General features: G+C 46.1%; 1 non-coding gene and 1 pseudogene across 1 annotated transcript; one reads left to right on the top strand and one right to left on the bottom strand.

Moving 5' to 3' along the window:
• Positions 1-13,689, top strand: part of LOC105944062 — a 126,390-nt pseudogene extending 112,701 nt beyond the window's left edge.
• Trnae-cuc lies at positions 5,416-5,487 on the bottom strand. The gene has a single exon. It is a non-coding gene; the product is annotated as a tRNA-Glu (tRNA).
• Positions 13,690-14,168: the final 479 nt, after the last annotated feature.

Raw genomic sequence — 14,168 nt, 5'->3', positions numbered from 1 at the left:
ACAGACGTTCACGGTTCAGGGCCTGGGAAGATGACTCAGCAGTTAAAGTCACTTGCTTGCAAAGCTTGGTGGCCTGGGTTCAATTCCCAATACCTACATAAACCCAGATACACCAACTAGTACGTGCATCTGGAATTCATTTGTATCAGCAAGAGACCCTGGTGCACCCATTTTCTCCCTCCCTCTCTCTCTCTCTTTCTCTATGTGTGTGTATCTTTCTGTTTACAACTAAATCAATAAGCTTTTTTTTTTCTTTTGGTTTTTCAAGGTAGGGTCTCACTCTAGCCCAGGCTGACCTGGAATTCACTCTGTAGTCTGGCCTCGAACTCATGGCGCTCCTCCTACCTCTGCCTCCCAAGTGCTGGGATTAAAGGCATGTGCCACCATGCCTGGCTATTAAACGTATTTAAAAAAATAATAATAACTTCTGGGGACTGGAGCAATAGTTCAGTAGTTAAAGGCACTTGTTTGCAAAGTCTGATGGCCCTAGTTAAATTCCCCAGTACCCTTGTAAAGTCAGATGCACAAAGTGACACACACATTTGGAGTTTGTTTGCAGTGGCAGGAGGCCCTGGTGCCCATGCTCACTCATATTCTCTCTCTCTCTCTCTCTTTCTCTCTCTCTCTGCCCCTGTCTCTAATAAATCAAAAATTTTTAAAAGAACTTCTGTGATTTGCAGAGTTGGAATGTTTCAGATCCTGAGCCAAATCATCTTGAGCTATCCTTAGCTCTTTTAATAGCGATCTATTGCACGTCTCTGTTTCACTTAACCTTGTGACTCTCAGATGAAATCATTTTGGGGGGATATATAAACATACTTATCCCTAGCTTCCACCAGTGCAGAGGCTAGGAATATCATTAGATAGCATCTGAGGTCTGTAACAGAGGTTTGTCTGCTCTGCTGTAACCATGTTCTCAACAACGCAGTTTGAAAATACCTTGATTTATAACTTTCTTTTGTTCTGTTTGCATTAAGGAAATGTATGAAAGGTTAACATGTCGGAATATGGTATTTGGGGTTCCTGGACTATCATTATTCATATTTGACCCCAGAAAAAAACAAGCTCTCATTTCCTTTGAGGTGAGAGCTGTGTTTTTGTATAGACAACTGAACACTGTGGTATGGCAAAACAATGACATGTCTGCTTAAAAAGGAAACAGAAACAGATTTCCGAGTGCTGAGTCATTCTGCAAGGGAGCTGTGCCTGCGGAAGTAGGTCAGCCGAAGGCAGCGCCTGCCTCCTCTCCTCATGTGAAAACAGGGAGCAGGAAAGGCAGCCGGGCAGGGCAGGTGTGGTCCTCTCAATGTAAACTCTCCCCTGCCACTCATGTGCCTCAGTACTTAATTCCCAGTTGGTGGCGCTGTCGGAGAAAGTTGTGGAACCTTCTGGAGGTGGAGACCCGCTGGAGGAAGCATGTCACTGGCCTTAAACTGTAACAATCCGGTCCTGCTTGCTGGGTCTCATCCCTGCTGATAGGATAACGTAAGGCTGGTTTCCATCAAAATGGACTCTACCCTTGGAACTGGAAGCCAAAAGTAATTCTTTCCTGCTCTAAGTTGCTCCTTGTTTCTTTGTTACAGCAACAAGAAAGTAACTGATATACCCCGTCAACCAACTCTGCCTGTCCCACCCCTGCATGCCTCACAATGCCACAGGCATCAAGGATGATTCTCCTTCAAGTTCAGATAAGAAACTGAGGCCCATGGCGACAAGGAAGGACAGAACCCCAGAAACCAGGCCAACTGCTAACCAGAAACAAAGCTGACGTGGGAAAACGGGATTTCACTCATATAGGAAAATGAAGTTAGACCCGTATCTCTCATTCTGCACAAAAGTCAATTCCAAATGGATCCAAGACCTGAATGTAAGACCTGAAATTCCTTAGAGGAAAACATGGGGGAAATATGATATATGCATAACCAAGGATGTTATGAAAATGACTTTTTAAATTTTTTATTTATTTATTTGCAAGGAGAGAGAGAGGAAGAAAGGGACAAAATGGGCATGCCAGGGCCTCCAGCTGCTGCAAATAAACTCCAGATACATGTGCCACTTTATGCATCTAGCTTTATGTGGGTCATAATGCTTTGCAGGCAAGTGCCTTAGTAGCACAGAGGCCTGGAGAGATGCTTAACAGTTAAGGTGCTTGCCTGTGAAGCCTACAGACTCAGGTTCAAACCTCCAGTACCTACATAAGCCAAATGAACATGGGGACACATGCATCTGGAGTTCATTTGCAGTGGCTAGAGACCCTGGTGTGCCTATTCTCTCTCCCCCTCTTTCTAATAAATATAAATAATTTTTTTTTTTTTTTTTTTTTTTTTTTTGGTTTTTCAAGGTAAGGTCTCACTCTAGCCCAGGCTGACCTGGAATTCACCATGGAGTCTCAGGGTAGCCTCAAACTCACGGCGATCCTCCTATATCTGCCTCCCGAGTGCTGGGATTAAAGGCATGCACCACCACACCCGGCTAAAATGTTTTTTAAAAGCACAGGAAATAATTCCAATAATTCATAAATGGAATGACATGAAATTTAAAAACTTCTGCACAGCAAAGTAAATAATTACCAGAGTGAAGAGACAGATTTCTGGAAGTGACAGAGGAGCGCTCAGAACTGAAACGTCTCTGTCACACCTTTCAAGGCTCAGGGTCCATTGTGGAAGAGGTGGCGGAAAGAATGTAAGAGCCAAAGGAAGGGTAGGACTCCTTACAACGTGCTCCCTCCAGACACAAAATGGCCTGGATATCTATGACCTCACAGTGCCTGACACTGCCTGCCAAGACCATCATAATAGGAAGAAAAGATGATGACATCAAAATAAAAGAGAGACTGACTGAGAGGGGGAGGAGGTATGATGGACAGTGGAGTTCCAAATGGGAAAGTGGGAGGAGGGAGAGAATTACCATGGGTTATTGTCTATAATTATGGAAGCTGTCAATAAAAAATGAATTTAAGGGCTGGAGAGATGGCTTAGCGGTTGAGCGCTTGCCTGTGAAGCCTAAGGACCCCGGTTCGAGGCTCGGTTCCCCAGGTCCCATGTTAGCCAGATGCACAAGGGGGCGCACGCATCTGGAGTTCGTTTACAGAGGCTGGAAGCCCTGGCGCGCCCATTCTTTCTCTCTCTCCCTCTAGCTATCTTTCTCTCTGTGTCTGTCGCTCTCAAATAAATAAAAAATGAACAAAAAATTTAAAAAAAATGAATTTAAAAGAGACTTCTGAATAGGAAAAGTATTTGCCAGCTATTATCCATCAGACAGGGAATTGACAGTGATACCTATATCTACATAGAGAACTGCAAAACTAAACAAACCCAAGTCATCTATCCAGTCAATGAATTGGCTAATGAGCTGAATAGACAGCTCTCAAGAGACATACATGATCAATAAAAACTTTTAAAAAGTGTTCAACATCTTTAGAGACCTGGGTGTTGCAAATTAAAACTACGTTGCAATATAATCTCACCCCAGTCAGAATTTCTATTCTCTAGGAAATAACAACAAATGCTGGAGAGGATATGGGGAAAGAGGAACGGCTATTTATATTTATATTTATATTTATATTATTTATATGCTCATGGGAATGTCAACTGGTGCAGCCACTATGGAAAGCAATGCAGATTTTTCTCCAAAAGCTAAAAACAGAACTACAATATAATCCAACTGTAACATACCCACATCTGGGTACATACTCAAAGGTCTCAGAAGTTAAGGCAATGGCTCAAGCTGCTGCTCATTCCCAGTGGGGGATGGAAAGGCTTGTCCTGAACAAGGATTCATGGCCACCCTCCAGCCAGGGGGGACCAGAAGGCCCAGCTGGAGGCCTGGCCATCCAGCTTTCAGCATAGGGCAGAGCTCCCAGTTGGGCTCTGAGCTGCAGATGGAGGGAAGCAGTCATCTTACGTAGAGTGTGAGATCCAGCTTCCTCGTTAAAAGTATCTTTTAGGGGCTGGAGAGATGGCTTGGCGGTTAAGCGCTTGCCTGTGAAGCCTAAGGACCCCGGTTCGAGGCTCGGTTCCCCAGGTCCCACGTTAGCCAGATGCACAAGGGGGCGCACGCGTCTGGAGTTCGTTTGCAGAGGCTGGAAGCCCTGGCGCGCCCATTCTCTCTCTCTCCCTCTATCTGTCTTTCTGTCTGTGTCTGTTGCTCCCAAATAAATAAATAAAATTTAAAAAAAAAAAAAGTATCTTTTAGGTCTCAGAAGACCCACTGGCCTTCCAAAGGCACCCATGGGCAAACTCCTCCTCAGTGGACTGATGTGGCCATTTGTCCTCGTGCTCAGTTGGCAAGGACACAGGAATACTCACGCAGCTGGTCAGCTGTTGGCCACTACATTACTCAGTGAGGAAGGCGAGTTGTTCACAAATGGTAAAGTTCTCTTATATCATGCCCTCTCCAAGGCTCAGGGAGCAAATGCAGAAGAAGAGGGACAGAAAGCATGTAAGAGCCAGAGGATGGAGAGGGTTGCTGCAGAACACCACTGGCCAGTGGCCATTGCATTTGTGACCTCCTAGTGACTGCTGCTACCCGTGAAAGCCCCACACAATACTGGGCCCACTGACAGTCTGTCTCTGATGGTGGAGAAGGCCCCCATCCCTCTCAGAGAATATTGGTAGTTTATTAGCTGGGGGTAGGGGGCAGAGTCATTTTTTTGCAGTGATGTGGCTGCTGGTAGAATCCATGTGTTCTGGTAAATAACCCTCCACCCATGCCCATGCAGACAGCACCAATTAAATTCAGTGAGACACAAATGAAAAAATAAAAATAAAAAGACATTGGGGCTGGAGAGATGACTTAGCGGTTAAGCGCCTGCCTGTGAAGCCTAAGGACCCTGGTTCGAGGCTCAATTCTCCAGGACCCACATTAGCCAGATGCACAAGGGGGCGCACACGTCTGGAGTTGGGTTTTAGTGGCTGGAAGCCATGGTGTGCCCATTCTCTCTCTCTCTCTCTCTCTCTCTCTCTCTCTCTCCATATATATATATATATATATATATATATATATATATATATATATGTCTCTCTGCCTCTTTTTCTCTCTGTCTGTCACTCTCAAATAAATAAATAACAAATTTTTTTAAATAAATAAAAAGACATCGAAGTAGAAGGACTCAGAAAAAAAGGGGGTTCAATGGAAAGGGAAGAAGAGTCAAGAGAATGTAATGGGAAGGATTTATGGTCAAAATACATCATATACATGAATAAAAACCATCAGTAGCCAAGCGTGGTAGCACATGCCTTTTTTTTTTTTTTTTTTTTTTGGTTTTTCGAGGTAGGGTCTCACTCTGGTCCAGGCTGACCTGGAATTAACTCTGTCATCTCAGGGTGGCCTTGAACTCATGGCAATCCTCCTATCTCTGCCTCCCGAGTGCTGGGATTAAAGGCGTGCGCCACCACACCCGGCTAGAAGACTGGCTTCCCTGACCGGGAATCGAACCCGGGCCGCGGCGGTGAGAGCGCCGAATCCTAACCACTAGACCACCAGGGAGCATGCACATGCCTTTAATCCCAGCACTCAGGAAGCAGAGATAGGAGAATCACCATGAGTTTGAAGCCAGCCTGAGACTACACAGTGAATTCCAGGCCGGCTTGGGCTAGAGCGGGACCCTACTTTGAAAAACCAGTAATAATAATAAATAAAAATAAAAACTGTCAACAACAAAAAAGCTAATTTTAAAATGGGAGGCTGGGTGTGGTGTCACATGCCTTTATTCCCAGAACTTAGGAGGCAGAGGTAGGAGGACCACCCAGAGTTCAAGAACACCCTGAGACTACATAATTCCAGGTCAGCCTGAGCTAAAGTGAAATCCTACCTCAAAAGAAACAAACAAACATGGGGGAAAGAACTTATTTATTTGTTTGTTTTGTTTTTGTTTTTCTGATGTAGGGTCTCACTCTAGCCCAGGCTGACCCGGAATTCATTCTGTAGTCTCAGGGTGGCCTTGAACTCATGGCGATCCTCCTACCTCTGCCTCCTGGGTACTGGGATTAAAGGCATGCGCCACTATGCCCAGCTGGGAAAGAATATTTTTTTTAGTGTTTATTTTTTATTTTTATTTTTGAGGTAGAGTCTCCCTCTAGCCCAGACTGACTGGAAATTTACTATGTAGTCTCAGGGTGGCCTCAAACTCATGGAGATCCTCCTACCTCTGTCTCCCAAGTAATGAGATTAAAGGTGTGCGCCACCACCTTTGGCTAAGACATACTCTTAAATTCATGCCTCCAGCTCTCTACTTCCTACAATGAGGCTCCACTTTGCAGATTTACAACCTCTCAGTAGTGACCTAAAATCCATCAGCGTACTATGACTGTCCACAGGGTCAGACCCTTCATGTCCAGCTGTCTCAGGACAGGCCATCAGACTCCTCACAGGTGTGTCAGCACAGGTCACCACAGACTCTGGGAAAGAGCTTTTGAAAACAGCATCACGAGCTGAAGAGATGGCTTAGCGGCTAAGCACTTGCCTGTGAAGCCCAAGGACCCCGGTTCGAGGCTTGATTCCCCAGGACCCACGTTAGCCAGATGCACAAGGGGGCACACACGTCTGGAGTTCGTTTGCAGTGGCTGGAAGCCCTGGTGCGCCCATTCTCTCTCTCTCTCTCTCTTTCTGCCTCCTTCTTTCTCTTTGTCGCTCTCAAATAAATAAAAATAAACACTAAGTAAATAAAATAAAATAAAAGCAGCACCATTTCTAGCCTCTGAGGGGCAAGAGACACCACAAATGGGAAGCCGGGGGTAACGTATCACATGACTCCTTCACACAAAGACCTGCAGTTCCTGAAGCATTACCTGAGGTGCCTGGCTTCTTCCTTCTCTCCAAGGGCTGAGATACTTTATTTTCATCGTAGGAGGGCCCATTAGTGACAATCCTGGAAAATGGCTTGTTCAAGGTCAGTGAGGCACAAGCAAAGAGCTAACTGGAGAATTAGCTTAAGCGCAGGGCCACTCATCTGCGTGAAGAGGGACAGGGAGACCTCCGGCTGAAAGGCGAGCTGCACGTGGGATTCTGGGCTGGCACGGGTGCCCCTTAAACAGGAGGCGACATGATTGCAAAAGCAGGCTGCTGCCTCGCTCCCAGACACGGTCAGGCACAAACACAGCCAGGATCCCTGATGTCCCATATGGCCTCCACCTCTTGCCTACCCAACACAGTCTCCGTGGGCTGACCTACCCCCAATGGCCTCAGCTCCCTGGTGGCTCATCCAAGGTGAGGAGGCCCGTGGGGAAGGCAGAAGGACAGTCCAGTCCCAGTCCCTCCCAGACATGCTTCAGGTGGTCAGGCCTGGCTGCTGGCTTTGGGCCAGCGCTCTAGCCAAGAGCCCTGCTCCAGCTCCAGGCTCTGCCCTTCCTGCCCTGCCAGCCAGGAGCAGGTGTCCCACTCCATCCAGGTAGAGTTCTTTTGTCCCCACCTCCTTCCGTCAACAGTTTCTAAACTCTCCCCAGGCAGCCCACTAGGGTGTCCCCTCTGTCACTTTCTTTTCCTTCTTTCTTTCTTTCTTTCTTTTTTCTTTTTTCTTTTTTTGAGGTAGGGTCTCACTCTAGGTCAGGCTGACCTGGAATTCACTATGTAGTCTCAGGGTGGCCTTGAACTCACAGTGATCCTCCTACCTCTGCCTCCCAAGTGCTGGGAATAAAGGCGTGTGCCAACACACCCAGCCATCTACCTTCTTTTATTTTAGTCAAATACATGTCTTAATCCCTGACTGAGAATTCTATTTTAAAAGCCCAGCCAATTTCACACACCGAGGGAATCAATATTTCTGTCCAAACAAAATCAAGCACAGAGGTCAGGCCTCTCAGTCTATATAACACATTCTAGCAGCAGTTGTGACTGGAATCCGGCACGGAGTAACACGTGTGGCTTAAAATCCCCCAAGCTCGCCATTTAGTGGCATCTGTGAGATGTTCTGTCATACTTCTGAGTACCTGGTACTTCTGTGTACCAAGGTGGTTCTTTTCTTAAAAAGTTTATCCTGGGGGCTGGAGAGATGGCTGAAAGATTAAGGCAGTAGCAACGTAAGCCAGATGCACGAAGTGGCATATGTGTCTAGAGTTCATTTACAGTGGTTAAAGGGCCCTGGAATGCCTGTACTCACTCTCTCTCTCTCTCTCCTTGCAAATAAATTTAATTTAAAAATAAAATAATATTAAAATGTTTGTCCCGAGCTGGGGATATGGCTTAGTTAGTGGAGCACTTGCTTCGTATGTACAAGCCATGGGTTCAATTTCCAACACTGTATAAAGAGATCACAGCTGTACATGCCTCTAGCACTCTGGAGGTAAAGGCAAGAGAATCACAAGTTCAAGGTCACCCTTATCTACATAGCAAGTTTGAGGCTAACTAGGGATACATGAAACATTATCTCAAAAAAAAAAAAAAAGTTTGTGCTATCAGCATTAAACAGACTGCCAGACTGCTCTCTCTCAGTCCATCACCTGAAGACTCTGCTTTCTCACAGTCTACTACCCTAAAGATTCCAAAATACTCGTTTGTAATAGAATCTATGATTTATGGGAAATAAATTACATCTGAGCAGAAAATTTGGAAAAATTATTAATGATTCTGTCCTTAAAATTAAAGTAACTCAGGGCTGGAGAGATGGCTTAGTGGTTAAGGTACTTGCTACAAAGCCAAAGGACCTCGGTTTGATTCCCCAGGACCCATGTAAGCCAGATGCACAAGTTGGTGCATACATCTGGAGTTTCTTTGCAGTGGCTGGAAGCCCTGGCATGTCCATTGCTTTTCTCTCTCCCTCTCTCTCCCTCCCTCTCTCTCCCCCTCTCTCTCTCTCTCTCTCTCTCTCTCTTTCTCTCTCTCTCTCTCTCTCTCTCTCTCTCTGCCTCTTTCCCTCTCTTAAATAAGTGAATAAATGAAAATAAAGTAACTCATATGCATGTACAAGTGACAGGACAAACTCCTTCATGTGGTGGGCACATCGATGGAAGATGAGGGACTGAACGTGCTCCTCTGGCGTTCCTCTCTGAATTCTACTGAAATCACAAAGGGATTTGATACATATTGAAATATGAATATATGAAATGTCCCCTACAAACTTGTGTGTTGAAATCTGGATCTTCACTGGTGGTCCTACGTTGCGAGGTTTTAGAAACCTTAGGATGTGGCATCTGGCTAGAGGAAATGCTACTAGGGCCAGGGCCTTGGGACATCTTGTCATTGGCCCCTTCCTGTCTCTGTGTCTTTGCCTCCTGTCCACCATGAGATAAGAAGCTCCTCTACCATACTTTTTTTTTTTTTTTTTTTTTTTTTGGTGTTTGGCTTGGGGGGGCGGCGTTGTTGAGGCAGGGTCTTTGTCTAGCCCAGCCTGACCTGGAATTCACTATGTAGACCCAGACTGGCCTTGAACTCAAGGTGATCATCCTAACTCAGCCTCCCCAGTGCTAGCATTAAAGGTGAGTACCATCCCACCTGGCTTACCATACATTCATATAATGATGTTCTGCCCAAGCACATGGAGCCAAGCTACCATGGGCTGAACCCTCTGAAACCATGAGCCAAAATACCTCTCTCCTCCTTTAAGCTGTTTCTGTTAGATATTTTATCACAGTGACAAATAAATAATACAGGGTGTGTGTAAGTGCATGTGTATACACATGCACACACCAGGACCTCACACATACCAAGCACACTATCAACCAATGAGCCAGATCCCCAGCTCCATGTAGAAATCAGCACACAAGAACAAGGGCAAAAAGAATAAGAAACAGCCGGGCGTGGTGGCGCACGCCTTTAATCCCAGCACTTGGGTGGCAGAGGTAGGAGGATAGCTGTGGGAGTTTGAGCCACCCTGAGACTACATAGTGAATTCCAGGTTAGCCTGGTCTAGAGCTAGACCCTGCCTCAGAAAAAAAAAAAAAAGAAAAGAAAAGAAAAGAAACAGCTGGGGGCTGATGACAGGTGCACCAAAAACGGGAGGAAGGAAGCTGAGACCCAACCAGAGTCACACTCAGGAATCCCCTAGGATAGTGGGTTGGCTCAGCAGAGACCCCCTAATGGCAGAGAGAAAGTGGAGTTAAAACCAGGGCACAGTCAATCAGGAAGCACCAGATCTCAGTGACTTCCCCCCATTCCACCTGCCCTTCTGTCCCGGTGGAAGCAACATGCTGACTCTGGGTCAGAGGAATGCCAACAACCTATGAGAAGAGAGGAACTGTACCAAAAACAGGAAATTCAATTACAGCTTAAATACTGGCTGTGAGGACCCACAGGCTCCTTCCCGCTCTCTGATCTCAGAATGCTGCCCCAAAGAAAAGCCAAGTGCAGAACATTCTTCACAGGGCAACCCGACCAACTACAGAGAACAGAGCACTGAATATGGTCTCTGCATCCGCCGTGTTCTCCGAGAAGTGCTAGACATAAAAATAGTCTGCCTTTCCTTCAGAGAGAACCTCATTTACAATTAACTGCTGTCAAAGAAAACCCAGCTTCCTACGATATCGGCATTACGGCCCACGCTTTCTCTTTCAGGGGACGGAAATAGTGTACCTTCCTGGACACACGTGATTACAAGCTTCCAGAATCAGGTTTCTGCTGTCCAGACTGTTTCTCCGCACAGCTGAACTAAATCACCTGAGTTCCCCACTCCACAATTAGAACCAGCTGGGGTTCTTTAAAAAAAAAAAAAAAAAAAAAAAAAAAAAAAAAAACACCAATCCCAGAGCCCCTCACTCCGGAGATTCACATTTAATTAGCTGGAGGAGTGAACCAGACATCCTAGTTTTAAAAGCAGCCCAGTAAATAAAATAAAAGCTCCCCAGGTGAATTCAACGTACAGCTGAAGCCAGAAAGCCCTGCCCTGGGGTAAAGCCTGCAATGAGAGCCTCACTTGGCCATGCAGAGCTTGCAGCCGTCCTCTCAGGACAGACTTTTTTTAAAAAGTTTTTGTTGTTGTTGTTGTTCTATGTTTATTTATTTATTTGAAAGTGACAGAGAAAGAGGCAGAGAGAGAGTGAGAGAGAATGGGCACACCAGGGCTTCCAGCCTCTGCAAACGAACTCCAGATGCATGCGCCCCCTTGTGCATCTGGCTAACGTGGGTCCTGGGGAATCGAGCCTCGAACCGGGGTCCTTAGGCTTCACAGGCAAGCACTTAACCACTAAGCCATCTCTCCAGCCCCTCAGGACAGACTTTAAACAAGACTGGACAGGCTAAGTTACTAGATGCCTGAGACACTTTGAACATGAAACACAGACCAAAATCATCAACTTGAAGGAAACAGACAATAAGCAGGAGGGGGGAAAAAATTAATTTCTCAGACCTTACTAATCCAGAGGCTGAGGCTGGAGAGATGGCTCAGCGGTTAAAGTGCTTGCCTGCAAAGCCTAACGTCCTGGGTTCAGTATCCACATAAAGCCCGATGCACAGGGAGGCACATGCATCTGGAGTTCATTTGCAGAAGCTGGAGGTCATGGCAAACCCATTCTCTCTCCTTTCCCCTTCTCTCTCTTTCTCTCTCTGCTTGCAAATAAAATATTTAAAACAGAACAAGAGGCTGTTTAAATTAAGAAAGAAACACTTAGAGTACCAAAGATAAGGCTAGAGACACGGCTTAGCAGTTAAGGCGTTTGCCTGCAAAGCCAAAGGATCCTGGTTCGATTCTCCAGGACCCACGTTAGCCAGATGCACAAGGGGGCGCATGCATCTGGAGTTCGTTTGCAGTGGCTGGAAGCTCTGGCGCGCCCATTCTCTCTCTCTCCCTCTATCTGTCTTTCTCTCTGTGTCTGTCGCTCTCAAATAAATAAATAAAAAATGAACAAAAAATATAAAAAAAAAACAATACGAATTAAAGAGATAGGACCGCAAAATAGATACTCCTTCTAAGACAAGTCCAGCAGCAAAATGTGGGGGTGTTGTTGAGGTAGTAGTGCTCAGGGCTTTCAAACAGCTTTTAATTATGAAAACTCCAGTAAGTCTTTAAAAGAAGGGATACACCCTAAGCAGCCTTTTTTTTTTTGGTCGTGCATGTTGTTGTCATGGAAAATGTATTGACTTAAACATTTAAAACTTAAGTGGGGCGGTGGCGGGGGGGGGGCACTGGAGAGACAGCTTATCCATTAAGGCACTTGCCTGTGAAGCCTAAGGACCCAGGTTCGCTTCTCCAGGTCCCACATAAGCCAGATGCACAATAGTGGCACGTGCATCTGGAGCTCGTTTGCAGTGGCTAGAGGACCCTAGCATGCTGATTCTCTCTCTGTGTCTTTAAAACAAACAAACTTAAGCCGGGCGTGGTAGTGCACGCCTTTAATCCCAGCACTCCGGAGGCAGAGGTAGGAGGATCGCTGTGAGTTCGAGGCCACCCTGAGACTACAGAGTGAATTCCAGGTCAGCCTAGGCTAGAGACCCTACCTCAAAAACAAAGCAAAACAAAAACAAAACAACAACAACAAACTAAAAAAAACCTTCATTTCTTATTGTCGATTACTGTGGCACTTGATGGTTTTGGGCCAGGCAAGAGAAACAGTTCATGTGTTGAATCTCTTTAATCTTGGTTTTCCTTGGGAGTGACAAGGTGACTTGAATCTCTGGGAAGGAAAGCTATGTATGCAGGTGTATCTTTAGGACTGCAGACCACCTAAGAACCCATGTTCAACTCTCCAGATCCTACGTAAGCCAGACACACAAGGAAACACAAATGTGCAGGGTTGCACACGCACACAAAATGGCACCTGCACCTGGTGTTCTATTGCAGTGACTGGGGGCCCTGATGTGCCAACTGTCCCTCTCTCTTTCTCTCTCTCTCTCTCTCCCCAATGGAAGTTCCATTCCACGTAGCTGAATTGGTCTGCTCAGACCTAAACCATGTTATGTCCTCAAACAGGGGTTATATAACTTTTGAGATATCCACATGTTTGCTTTCACCATCATAAATGGTATTTGGAGTCTACTAATTTGGTTATGAAGCGTGTGTGATGCTTTTGTGGAGTTATTTCAACAACTTTGCACTTGATATTGGCAAAGTGATTACTGAACTGTCATAACTTAAATAAATTACATGCAGTTGCCAATTGAATGCCTTTTAAAATGCAGAAAAAGTAAATTTTTAAAAAATAATAAGAGCCAGGCGTGGTGGCACACGCCTTTAATCCCAGCACTCAGGAGGCAGAGGTAGAAGGATCACCGTGAGTTCGAGGCCACCCTGAGACTCCATAGAGAATTCCAGGTCAGCCTGGGCCAGAGTGAGACCCTACCTTGAAAACCATAACAATAATAATAATAATAATAATTAATAATAAGCTTTCCTCAGCTACCACCAAGGTGCTCGGTTCTTCCGAGGAAGCTAAGGCCACGTTGGGGTGAGGCCCTCACTTCCCTAGGCGACTAGCACCATGCCTGGTTGTCTCCACCATGGCCCGTCTCCCAGCTCGCCTGCATCTGCTGGGCCCTCATCCCTCAGGACGACAAAGCGATCCTCGCAGAGGACAAGGTCAATGCCCTCATTAAAGCAGCCGGTGGGCATGCCGAACCTTTTCGGCCTGGCTTGTTTGCAAAGGCCCTAGCCAACGTCAACCTCGGGAGCCTCATCTGGTGGGCAGCTCCCAGGCTGGTGCGGCACCCACGGGACGCCCTGCGCCTGCGCCTGACCCTGCCCCAGCTGAGGAGAAGAAAGTGAAAGTCAAGGAAGAATAGCCTGAGGAGCCTGATGAATACATGGGCTTTGATCTTTTTGACTAAACCTCTTGTAACAACTCAGTAAAAAAAAGCTGTTGTTGGTTAATAATAATAATAATAATAATAATAAACTCAAGGTTTGAAAGTTAGAGATGAAGAAATCGGCAGCACTCAGGAGGCTGAGGCAAGAGATTGTAGAGTTCAAGGCCAGGCTAGGCTACATACAGAGCCTCTTTTTCAAAAATAAAAAATGGGGGCTGTAGAGATGGCTTGGCAGTTAAGGAACTTGCATGCAAAGCCTAAGAACCCATGTTCAACTCTCCAGATCCTACGTAGGCCAGACACACAAGGAAACACAAATGTGCAGGGCGGCACATGCACACAAGATGGCACCTGCACCTGGTGTTCTATTGCAGTGACTGGGGGCCCTGATGTGCCAACTGTGTCTGTGTCTCTCTCTCTCTCTCTCTCTCTCTCTCTCTCTCTCATGAAAAAAAGTAATTTTTTAGCCGGGCGTGGTGGCACACACCTTTAATCCCAGC

Source organism: Jaculus jaculus, chromosome 1, assembly GCF_020740685.1.
Source record: "Jaculus jaculus isolate mJacJac1 chromosome 1, mJacJac1.mat.Y.cur, whole genome shotgun sequence".
NCBI classification, from domain to species: domain Eukaryota; kingdom Metazoa; phylum Chordata; class Mammalia; order Rodentia; family Dipodidae; genus Jaculus; species Jaculus jaculus.
The sequence above is the reverse complement of the archived record's forward strand: the minus strand, read 5'-3'. Positions and strand labels throughout refer to the sequence as shown.